The following is a 12,682-nucleotide window of genomic DNA, read 5'->3' as shown; positions in this document are numbered from 1 at the left end:
ACTATATTATTGTTTTAATAATTTATACGAAATAGTGAAGTCACACACACACACACACACACCCACACACACACCCACACACACACACACACACACACACACACACACACACACACACACACACACACACACACACACACACACACACACACACACACACACACACACACACACACACACACACACACACACTATTCTACTATATATTTGTAGCTATTTTAGGCACTTCTGGAGTTGTGGACACTCGGTCCATTAAGCCTGTGGGGTGGCTCTATAGAGAGGAACAAAGCGGCGAGCAGCTGCAGGTGTGTGGAGGTGTACATGTGGAGTACAGGGCCATGGGCGATACCACTGCTCAGACCTGGACCAGTGCTCTGCCCCCCGGCCATCCCTGTTCACCTCTCCCTTGGCCCTCCGCAGCCATCCATTCTGCATTAATTGGGTTTGGTGCTGGAATCCCTCTATCACAGCGCACGCTCACGCCCCAACTGCCACCCGTAAAGACAAGCATGTTTAGAGCAACAATTATGATAATTGCTACAGAGCACTCAGCTAAGGGAATACCCAAATCTGATTAGGGCCCTTTTGCATGATCAAATATTAATCTGATGTGTCTTCACTTTGACCTGGCTGGGAACATAAGAAGCTCTTATGCTCTTATGCATTAACAGATTTGCACTGGCTCATCTCATAGCAACTAATAATATTGGACGTGCAAGTCAAAGCACTGAAGAAATCTTCTTCCAGCATAAGCCACTTACAATCAAACCAAATAAAAATAGCCAGGTTTATAACAATAAGGTTAATCATCCAGACCAAATCCACAGTAGAACTAACACTTGTTGGACTGTATGTCTGGCATGAAAATACTCTGGACTTAGCCTTAGTAAACTTAAAGAAAAACAAATAAACATAAAAACTACACTCTAAAATATTGTATGGTAGACTTCACAAACACAAAATTAAATTTAAGAGACATAAGCCTGATAAACAAAGTGCGATGAGAATGCTAAAGTTGCAGAGGTAAAACGAGGCAAAGAGCCGAAGCCAAAAAGCTGGAGTTAATCACACACACAAAGGTGTTTATACCGTCTTCAGAAAGAAGATAATGGGAAGCCGTTTTAAAAGTTATTTCTGTTTTATTAAGTGGAAATAAAAGTCTTCTGAACCCAGGTCTGTGCACCTTAAAGCTCCATCGTCCGTGAATTCCACGAGGCTCATCAGAGTTTGCCCCAGCCAACAGTAGAGAGACGAAAGCAGGCAATAAACAAGATGGCCATGGACCAGACAGCAACTGGCAGTTTAGAGCAGATTAGAATAATATTAAATCAACACAAATACCCTGTATTTAAGAGGGCAGAACAGCTTGTAAGAATCATTGGATTATGAATCTGGATTACATCTCTGCGGCCTGCATGTTGGGAGGCTGTGCGAGGCTGGCAGCTCCATACCTAATCTGCTTAAAAACATATCTTATTTATAAATCATAAAGTGGAATAAGGCTTATTAGAACTAATCTTATGTAACATTTTGCTTATTCTACAGAGCTGTGGTGTAACAGCTGTCACCCGCTGCCCCTCACTAAATAAATGCATTTCTGCATAGAACAGCATTGCAATGAGGAAATTTGAGCAGTGGTTTAGATAAAAATAGGAGGCCTAGTTTTTGTTTTGTTTTTTTCCTGAATCCTTAGTAAATCATTTACCAGCACATTTTAATAATTGGGACAGATTTCTATAATTCCATATTTTTCCACACCTGAACCAACACATTTTTAATAAGATTTTACACAATTCATAATAAAACTTTAAAATCAATATAAAATCATTTGGGATTTGGATTTAACTTGGAGCATTTCTGTGAAACAAGTCTCAGTCTGTTTGTGCAAATGATCCTTCTTGACTAATATCAGATTAACCCAGATTGTATGCAAAAATAAAACTCCACACAGTCGGTCTGAGGCATGCATGATGACTGCATTCATTCACTTGGATATAAAATACATTAGTCAGACAGAAAATATACAATGTTTTGCATTTAAGGCGATTGATATTTAAAGTGAATGTAGAAAAGTAGCATTAAGTCTATATTCATTAGTTACTTTTCTTTTAATTTTGTATAACCGTTGGTCATCCTCCCCTTATTGTGAGCTGACCGTGCCCAGTCTAAACTCACAGGAGGAGGCGAGAAGAAGCAGTTTTTGTAGTGACACACTGAGCTGTGCCCTGACGCTACACTCAGACCAGTATAGTAGTATCTACAGGCTAATCCTTTGACAGCTCCAAGGCCAGGCGTATAGACTCGTCCAAACAAAAGTGAACAGAGCAGTGTCTGTGTCCGTTACCTATAGCTCTTGTTCTGTCCTCGCATACAATTGGATTATACAAACACCCCTCTAATTCTGAACCGTTCCCAAAGATTTAATATGGCAGTGGAATTTGATATATGAGTTAATTTAGATGGAAACCTCATGACTTGGGCTTGTGACCTCCTGGTGAAGAAAGCACCTATTAACTCTTTGTATGTATTAGTGCCCCGCAGTTAGTCGTGTTTAAAAGTAAGTGCACCATTTAGAAAAAAAAACTATTTTTAATTTTTGTTTAATTTAAAAAATAAAATGCAACGCTAACAGAAGAATCAGAGAGATTTTAGATTTTTCAGAACTACAATTAGCTGGTTTTAAAAAAGACAAAACGCACATTTAATAGCAGTTATTGAAATGTACTGATTGCAAATATACCATTAATTGTGCAATGTCCATTTGTCAAAACAGCCGATGGTCCAAAACAATTATCAATTATAACAATACTAATAAGTTATATTCAAGATGAAAAGAATTGCACTTGACTATATTTTCATTCTTCCTGGTTAACATTGCTGTATGATTATCATCAAAAATATTTAAATTATATTTGTTCTTTTTTACTTTATTTTTTTTACTAAAATGACTCCATAAACAGCAGCCTGATTGAAATCTATTGTGTTGACTAATGTAAGTGGCCGAGGTTTACTTCCACTTTGGTGCTCCTGCAGTCTGGGCAGGTGCACACAGCCCACTGTTGGGTATCAGGTATCCCCTTGGCCTAGGCCTCTCCTATTTGTCATGGTGAATGAGTGGTCTGCCTGACTGCACTTTCTCATTCCATTTCCTCCCGGGCTGCTCTGAGGCCCTACCACCCACTGTATGCTGTCATTTCTTTAACCCCTTTTCCATTCACATGAAGTGTGGCCAATAATGCTCTCTCACATTCCTTCTCTTAGTAGCTTACACGCTACGCTCCCCTACCTCCGCCCCCACCAGCGCGCTCGCACCCCTCGCACCGCAGCCGCAAGTCACAGGTGGGTCGACCAACGCAACAATTGAAAATCTTAAGTCGAACATTATTTTAAGAAAAAAAGAAAGTCGATTAAAAATAGAATCTGTTCAGAAATGGAAATACTAACCTCTGTCTGTGTCCACTTAGGGGAAAAGAGGCTCTAAATCCTTGTACATGAATACACCTTGCCCTACATCGGGAATCTGATAGAGAGCCCACCAACATATACCTGCAACAGCTCGAGCTAGGACACAAAATGCTCAATATGGCCAACTCTAGGGAGGGTAATTGCAGAACACCCGCAGCTCATCCTATAAAGAAACTTTTTTCTCTCTCTCTCTCTAAAAGAAAACCAGGAAATCTCCACTTAATTCAACAAACATTTGCCTCGACTCAGGAACTAGCTGGAGCTTTCTTCTTTTTTTTTTGAGACTGTGGTAGCCTGAAGAACATGTGTTGCCGGAGTGCACTTTAGAGGCAGTGGGAAGAGATTACAGCACCATCTGCTGGCCAAACGAGTGGAGAAAGACGACAAGGAGCAAACTTTTTAAACAATCTAGAAACTGGGACAATTACACAAATTACTGAGACTTAATTGAATGATGGCTTTATTTTGAGGGTTCAAAGTTCACACAGGCCCCTTTCTCAAATCACATTCATAACTGAGCTTGTGACACTGGCGCATTCCGAAGCATATAAACATCCTTTTACATTCTTAGCCTCATTTCCCGCAGTGGGTTTCTCGGACAGCTAATAATGACTTAATCAGCCTGATTGCACATTCATCACTGTGACCCGCTACACTTTTTTCAGCTGAAGTTAGAGCATGTTTTACTTGGGAAATGAAATATTTGGTGACCTGTTCCTCTTGCCCTTACACTGGAGACAGAGGCCCTACAGCTGAGAAAACAGTCCGGCTAGAACAGTGGACAGGTACGACTATTGTATCCCACTGACCAATCACTACCACTACTTCGGACATATTTCATAAAATAACAAAGGAAGTGTGCAAAAGATAATAACTTTAATACTTTTTAATGTGCACTGAGTTCTTTATAAATACACATCTTTTTCTCACTGTACTCCAACCTGCTACACAAGCTCCTTACACATTCATCCTTACACTAATCTGTAATATAAAGTGCAGGGCTATTTTATGGTCCTCGGACAACCATATGGTCATGTGACCCCTGAGATATGTTGCAAGACCAGTATTAGTTTTACTGACCCGTTGCACAGAAGAAATTTATGAGGCTATAAATCTACTGAAGAATCAGAGGCATTAACTTATGATCTGGTCCAATTGTGGCATGTTGAAGTAGAAAAACAAACTGCCAACAGGGACAATATTAAAGGCCGTATACCTGATTTTTTTTTAATGTACTAGTAGTGAAGTCAATTTGTTTTGTCCTCCTTCAGTATGTTGTAAAACAGATTTTGGTGAAAAAGACCACTGTGCATCTTATCATAAAGCATTTTTATCGATTATGAATTAGCAGGCTAGTTGTTTTTAGCATTGGTATAGCTCATTCACAGTTAAGAAACATTCAAACATGCTTATAACATCATCCCTGTGAAGAATTGGGATGCTACAGATGTGTTAGGAAAGTTTGGAATGAATTTGGACACAAGTTATAGCTTAAAGTTTACTCGCTCCATTTTCCATTGCTTGTCGACAAAAAAAAAAATCACACACAGGGCCTTAAAAACTATAAATTGTCAATTACAGCTGCACAATTAATTGCAATCCACTTTCAATCACATTTGGAAGAGTCATAATAGGCAAATTGCAAAAAGTACAATGTATTAACTAAATCTGAAAGCTTCTCAACTGGAGAGCAACAGTGTAATGCCTCATTTGAAAGCTAAGACCGACAAAGGTGAATGTAATTTTGTTGTCACATTGCCGTCGTGTTTTTGCCACATTTTTGAAGTGTTTTTGTCAGTTTTTATTTTTTACTTTTACTATTTCATTGCATTTTTTCATTGCTTTTCATTGCTTTTTTGTCGTGTTTTCGCCTTTCGCGTTTCCATCCTTGTTTTCATCGCTATTTTGACACTTTTTTTTAAGCTTATAGGTTTTGGGTAAAGCCAAACTGGAGAACATGTGCTCAGTTCAGGTGGAGGTTAAGAACAACTTGATGCCTATAGTTTTGATTTCATTTTGCTATTTATTTATTTATATGTATTTATTTTATTTTGCATGTAAGCCTTGAAGACAAATAAACAGTCGTCCCCAACGCTTTACATCCCACGCAGTAAGTGATCTTCTACAAGTTCCATGAAGAAGATCACTCACCTCAAAATATTTAGAAGATAAAATCATTTGAAGCAGTCTAAGCTTTATAGGAATAGGACAGGAAGTCCCGGCGCAGTACTTCAGGACAGCAGAACTAGCTTAGCAACTTCATGCAACGAGCCAAATGAGGAAGTACATTATCCTTTGCAAAGAACAGAACATCCTGTCTTCTTTAGAGTCTTCTTGAGTAAAACCTTAACCCTGCAGATGTCAACAAATATGAACTCAAATGCATGTGATTCTGCTATTGGTTCAGCAGTTCACATTTCAGTCTTCTTAATGTGAATTCTCCTGAACGTGTTTACACTCTCCGGCGTTAACTGAATCTCTATTTTAAAATCTATACCTCGATTTGTAAGGCGCTTGACAGGTCCCACTAAACCACTTCTTGCAGTATCATTATGATGAGCAGCTGAAGCTTAAAGTACAACTTAAGGATTGATGACGATAGATTAGTTGAGGTTGATCAAAGCCTATTGAATTCTTTACCTCTCAGCCGTTCTCAAATGACCAGTCAGCACTAATGCGTCCATATTGTGTCTATAAGTGTGAATTGATTTATATAGCTTCAAAGCATCCCCCAAGACAGTGAAAGAGCATCACTGAACCCAATACCAATTATATGTTTGTTTCTAGGGAAATGGCCACTCAGTACATAGGATCAATGGAGGCATCAAAGGTCAGAGCAATACATTTTGGGTGCAAAGTTAGTGTGCCATCAAGCAGGCTAGCAATCACAGCTAATGCAGGCGGACTAATAACAAGGCCCTTATTTTACCTGAGGCGGAAGTCATCCCACAACCACATTTCAAAAAGCTCTTGAAAGGATGTGGATGAAAAGCAGAACACATTGCAACACAACACAGATGCCTAAATGGTTTCAACTGATACAGCACTTTTCCAACATTGGGCACTCAAGGCACTTTTCATAGTTGTACAGACAGGGTTAGGGTTATTGGCCACAGTACGGTGCCCCAAATACCCTTGAACGAATAGTATTCATGTAAAAAGAATGTAGAAAGAAATGGTTTACCCTCTATAGTAAATAAAATGTACTTTCCTGGAGAATTGGAGGACTTTAGATTGGGTTGCACAAGTATATCCACATAGAAGGCAGAGACTATTAACTACTGTCTTGGCCTATTAACTCAGTAAGGAAGACTATTGATATTCATATGCAAATCTAATTAAGGAGCGTATTAATTACCCCGGCTTGAATGCCTGTGCTGAAACGTACACCTGGGAAGCCCACACAGAGGATATCCTTATGCAAGTCCGGCCGGCCTATAGATTGTTGCTTTTCGCTTTTACTGCTGACGTCTCTAAGGGCCATTTGAATCCATATTAATTTCCTCTCAGGCAGTTATGCGGCCAGGGTATGAACTGTGTGCTGTTTCACTTTTAATCTGTCAGTAATTTAGTAATGTGTAAACTAATTATGCCGCAATATTTATGTAATTGGTTCAAGGGAGCAGTTCACAAAAAGTCAATATGTTTGCAGAGATGTTGGAAAATGCTATTGGGTTATTATAATCGTGCGTCAAGTGCTTATTACGTTATGAATGTTGAAAGCAGATGTTAGCCACAGGTCAATACATGCTAGGGCTATAAAATCTAACCTTCTGAAGTAGGTGGGGAGGCGGCGTGAATCATCGGACGTCTCCTGACTGCATGTCTGCTGAGGCGGACTTACACAGTGTAAGTGGGGATGAAAACAACACAAGTTAGAAATAAAAGATAGTGTCATTGTTATAATAATCACGAGGACTGGATATTGTTAAACCATTCTTAGCACAATATTAATTGACACAAGAAGCCACAACATCACCTACATCTTCCATCTGACTGATATTTATAACATTATTACAAACGGAGCCTATAATAAAAAAACACTAAAACACTACTAAAACTATTTTAGTCATGGGATTTTTCAAGTTTAATCTCAGCCTAATTTGAAATAAGGCTCAAGTTCATTTTTTTAAGTTCTGTTTTCACACAATCTGACAACAAACACATTTTAGTTAGAAATGTATTTTGTTTAAATTGTTGAGTAAAAAATGTATTTGGTTGTATTGTCTTGGGTTAACACATGCTCAGGTACAAAAAAGAAAACAGATCAGTGGAATATCAGATAATTTACACCAGTTTTTGGTTTTCCATATCCTGGCAAGAGCCAGATTGATTTTACAGTGCTAACAACATTAGCACAACACAGGTGAAACTCGGAAAATTAGAATATCGTGCAAACGTTCATTTATTTCTGTAATTTAACTTAAAATGTGAAACTAATATATGATAGATTACATGCAAAGTGAGATATGCATAGCCTTCATTTGTTATAATTTTGATCATTAAGGCTCACAGCTTGTAAAAACCCCAAATGAAAAATCTGGACTGTAAACCATAATCATCAAAATTATAACAAATAAAGGCTTGACTCTTATCACTTGGTTTCACAGTTTTAGTTGAATAACAGAAGTAAATGCACTTTTTAACGATATCCTAATTTTCCGAGTTTCACCTGTACACAAGTAACGAAAGAATTCAGTTTGAGGCAAAGTTATCTTTTCATGTTGCTTCGATGATTGGAGAACTCCAGAAATTAGACAATGATCGTATTTTTGGTATTCATGCATCATCAGCCAGTGTGTATCAAATGCTATTTAATTGGTAGAAGAAAACAGCTAGTAATATTGAAATACTGCATACACGTGTTGCTGTAAAGACTGGCATACAGCAGAGCAGGACAAAGTGCTAGTGAACGATATCTGGAAGTAATTAGTGCTGTCAAGGGTTATGATGGATCGCCTTTGTTTACAGTGTTTAAAAAAGGGACACATTTCAAAACATCATTCTGGCGTACGCATAAATAATTGGGTTTAAATCGAATGTTAATCCGGAGCAAAGGCCCGAGCAGTCGCCCCGAAAGTTTCAACAATCAAACAACAATAACATTTCCTATCTTTACCATGAAATTATGTCCGTTTTATAAAGCCGCTCATACATCTTAACTTGACAGCTCTCAGTCGACTGTGACCATTACTGGAGTAAATACAGCGCTCATGTCAGGCTGCGCACTGATCAAGAGCGTGGTTAGGACTTTGGTTCTCTCAAAATGATTACAATGGAACATGCTGGAGAAAAAGGGGCGGCATTTCAACTGCCCAAGTGCGATAATCACATCGTGAGCAGTGGTAACCAAACACGATGAGATTCAATGAGACACAATGCTCATAATACAATAGTGTGATTATGTCAATTTTTAAGTAATCCAAATATCATTTACCTAGCACCAGATGGGGAAAGATGAACTGACATGGGTGGGGGGTTCTGGGCATCGTTCCATTCTGCCTGTAGACTGGTCCCAGATAAAGCAGAAAATGGATGGATCTTTTGGGTATTTCAAAATGTTGTATTATGTTTTACCCTCTTTTCTTCCTCCTCTTTATGGTTCTTCTGGTCAAACAGAGAATGATTCACAAGTGCTAAGGTTATAGGCAGATGATGAGGCCAATTAATCTTGGTTTGCACTCTCTCGACTAATTATTTGCTTCCGTAATTACGCTCCTAATACAACATCACCTCCTGAACCAATGCAGTCAGCTCCACACCTGGGCCTGAAGCAACAGACCTTCATTAATACGAAAAGTAAACACGCTGACATCTACCGACTAGAACTACATATACTGCACCACCTTTAATTCAAGAACAATTAACTAAGGATGGCTCATGTCAAAAACTTAAGAGCTGTGCTGGCTACCAAGAAGTGCCTGAAGTTTTCCTCTTCACACCACATCTCTACTGCAGGAAATAACACAGCATGTGGAAAAAGAATCATTAGATGACTCATTAATTTGACACACTTTCCTGACACTCTTGTGCGAGCATATGCACGTTGCATGCATGTTGCTAACAAGCCCGAGAGCAGAGCCACCAGTTAGTATCATCTGCATGTTGGCACAGCAGCAGTGTTAATTTCGTCGACTAAAATATTTAGTCTTAATTTTAGTCAAAGTGATATTTTTGACGACTAAAATTGGACTAAAACTAAATTAAAAGTTTTTCATGAGACTAAAACTATGACTAAAATGTCCAGATATTTTAGTCGACTAAAATAAGACTAAACAAAAATGAAAAGGAGAGACTAAAATCATTCAAACTTCTATTGACCGTCTGAAAGAGCCTCAGATCATGTAAAGTCACTGCCAAAGGATCAGCTCTGAGCTTTATCATGTGGAGCAGCTCCGTGAAGCAGAGGAACAAGATTAAATATGATTATAATGAATATTATAAATGCAAAGTCGACTAAATTTACTTGCAATTTTAGTCGACTAAAATTAGACTAAAATTGAAGATGTTTTTTTGACTAAAACTAGACTACAATCGAATTACATTTTCGTCAAAAGACTAAGACTAAAACTAAATTAAAATATGTTGTCAAAATTAACACTGCACAGCAGTTTGCTCATTTCAAATAAGAGACATGGCAGAGACAGGACACGGGGGCAGAGAAGAGGCTGTGATGGAGATGGAGGGAAAAAAAGACATGGAAAACTTCAGGGTTCAATAGACAAATGTAGTATAGTGCACTTCGTTGACGATAGAGTTGAACAATCAGAAACATATAGAAATATGTACATAAATATTTCTTTCTTGGTATGGTAGGTTTTTTATTTAGACAGGGACAGAGCACATTCATCCATCCAGAATCAGTGCATCCAATTAATAGAAGAGATTATGGAAAGCCTCCATTGTGTAACAGACTAAATTTGTTTCACTAATTATACTTTTAGCTTTTTAAATTATTATTATACATTAAGCTATAAAATATCAATCAAAATTATGTATTTTCTTCCCCCTACATCTTCCAGCAATGTCCTAATGTGAAGACCTATTCACCACAACTGCCTCTAAAATCCTGCACTGTCACTCAAAAAGTTGTTACTTCAGGTCCGAATTGCCGTCATGCACACGCTTAACATAGAAGGTGCCGTTATACATATGAACTGAGGTGGCAGTAGTGAGTATAAAATGGCCAGCTTGCATCTAGCCCCTTTAAATTGATGCGATAAGTGGCATTCTTCCTCCAAAGATTGCATTAAAAAAGTATTAACATTAGGATTGCCTCTGCCCCATAGTGTTAGTCATCTATGGGAAAAACAGCAGAATATTATGTTTTTATGCGAGCTGTGTCCCAAGTCAAGAGCACGGTTGATGACGAGCAAGCACTGTCATCTTCCAGCCAGAAGGTCCCGGATTTGATTCCCAAAACAGGTGGTGCCTCCCTCTATGTTGTTTGGCTCCATGTCAGGGTGTGTTTCTCTTCTCGAACCTCAAATCATGCATAGTGGGCTAATTCTTCAGCTAGGTAATCCTGACCAACATCCCGGCTCAAGTTTGCATATTTAAAGTGTATCTCAATTAAGTTAGCAAAAATATAGCATGATTTTACAATTCAAAGATATTCTAAATAATTGCCCTGAAATGTTCTTTAAAAAAAAAAGGATGGAGAGAAGAGGCCTCAGTTAGCAGCAGCAGCAGCAAACTGACTCTCACTGTAAATAAGAGACAGTGCAGAGACAGACAGTCAGACACAGAGCTGCAGGATAAAGAAGACCGAGTTTCAGAGAAAGGTGGTCTAAGGACCCCAGGGTTCAAACACAGCTAGATTTACCCTTATGTGTTAGTCTGCAGGAGCCATGGTCATTGATCGAGGCTCGAGCCATAGATGCTGCCATTAAGCTGTGGCAATACAACTGTGCTGCTATTGATTGATGAGACTAGCCCTGTTAATATTATTTATGGAAGGGGGGCGGCACAGCTCTGCCACAGAGTAAGCCCCCCCCCATAATAAGTGGTAATTGATGGCCCAGGAGGCCACCCCGCTTCTCCCAGACTCACTGACCCCAGAGCAGTGGAAGTCAGATGGATTGCCTCTAACCCGGTTATGATTGATATGATCAGATTACATAACCGACTACAGAAGCCTTGTGGGCCTACTCAAGTGGCCACATCGATTTTTGATTAGAACGCCACTCAACACATCAAGAAAAAAAACAGGAAAATATATCACGTACAGATTTATCATACTTATGAAAGAAACATTTCTTTGTACTGCAGCAGGAACAACTCGACCGTGTCTGAGCTGCAAACAGCAGTTCAGTCCATAAAATATTTTGAAATTGATTTAATCGGATCTGATTTAAACAGACTTCATATTTCACCAAATTAATGGAAAATATTTATAATGATATCTATGGATAACGTTTAATTATCAATCTGATCCAGTGTAGTATATGTCCCACTGTTGCATGGAGTTTGGATCGTGCACCCCCACACATTTATTCCCCCCCCCCCCCCCCCCCGTAATGACTGGAAGACGTCCAGCCACTGTCAATGGGTTTCTGTGAGTCAGATGCAATTTTAATTTAAGTCTCGTTGTAGGATGAAATCAAAATGAGTATGAAAAACATATTAGTGTTTCCCTAGCGGCCTACAAAGTTTGTCTATGGACCCAGAGCAAAGGTGGCGTCTGAGAGGGGAGTGTGTGTCCTTCTGACTGCGTGATTTATGTCTCCTCATGACTTTTTTGACACCTCTGACGTAATGGCTACTTATTTTTTCATTTGACTTGAATATCCTAGCATCATCATTATACCTTTTTCCTTTACCAGACCATGGAAAAATAATAAAGATTGAAGAGAGCTTACTGTGTATATACAGTACGTGCACTTGGACATATAATTGAGATGATTTGATGGACAGTACAGACAGCCAGTATCTATCAGGCAGCTGTACAAAGTGACCTCTGGCTGACCACCGGGGGCAGAGGGAACAAGGCTGGAGTTATGTGCCCAGGAAACACAACTTAACACTGGGGGCAGAACAAGAAGTGCTTTAGAATCATTTCCACAAATTACCTGACATTACACGATGTTCCTGAAGTAGGACAAAAAAAATACAACTTTACACTTTTTCTTCAACTATTATTAGTATGGTCACCAAAGCAAATACACTACATCTTAGTCTTAAATTTGAGTATATTTGGAAAAGGCACTGCCAGGCA

General features: G+C 38.9%; 1 protein-coding gene across 1 annotated transcript in view; it reads left to right on the top strand.

Moving 5' to 3' along the window:
• Window positions 1-12,682, top strand: part of LOC306961672 (uncharacterized protein) — a gene marked incomplete at its 3' end in the record, with an annotated part of 428,593 nt that overhangs the window by 88,548 nt on the left and 327,363 nt on the right. The gene's annotated exons all lie outside the window — the stretch shown is intronic.

Source organism: Gobius niger, assembly GCF_951799975.1.
Source record: "Gobius niger genome assembly, chromosome: 4".
Lineage (NCBI taxonomy): Eukaryota > Metazoa > Chordata > Actinopteri > Gobiiformes > Gobiidae > Gobius > Gobius niger.
This window is presented reverse-complemented; position numbering and strand designations above follow the sequence as displayed.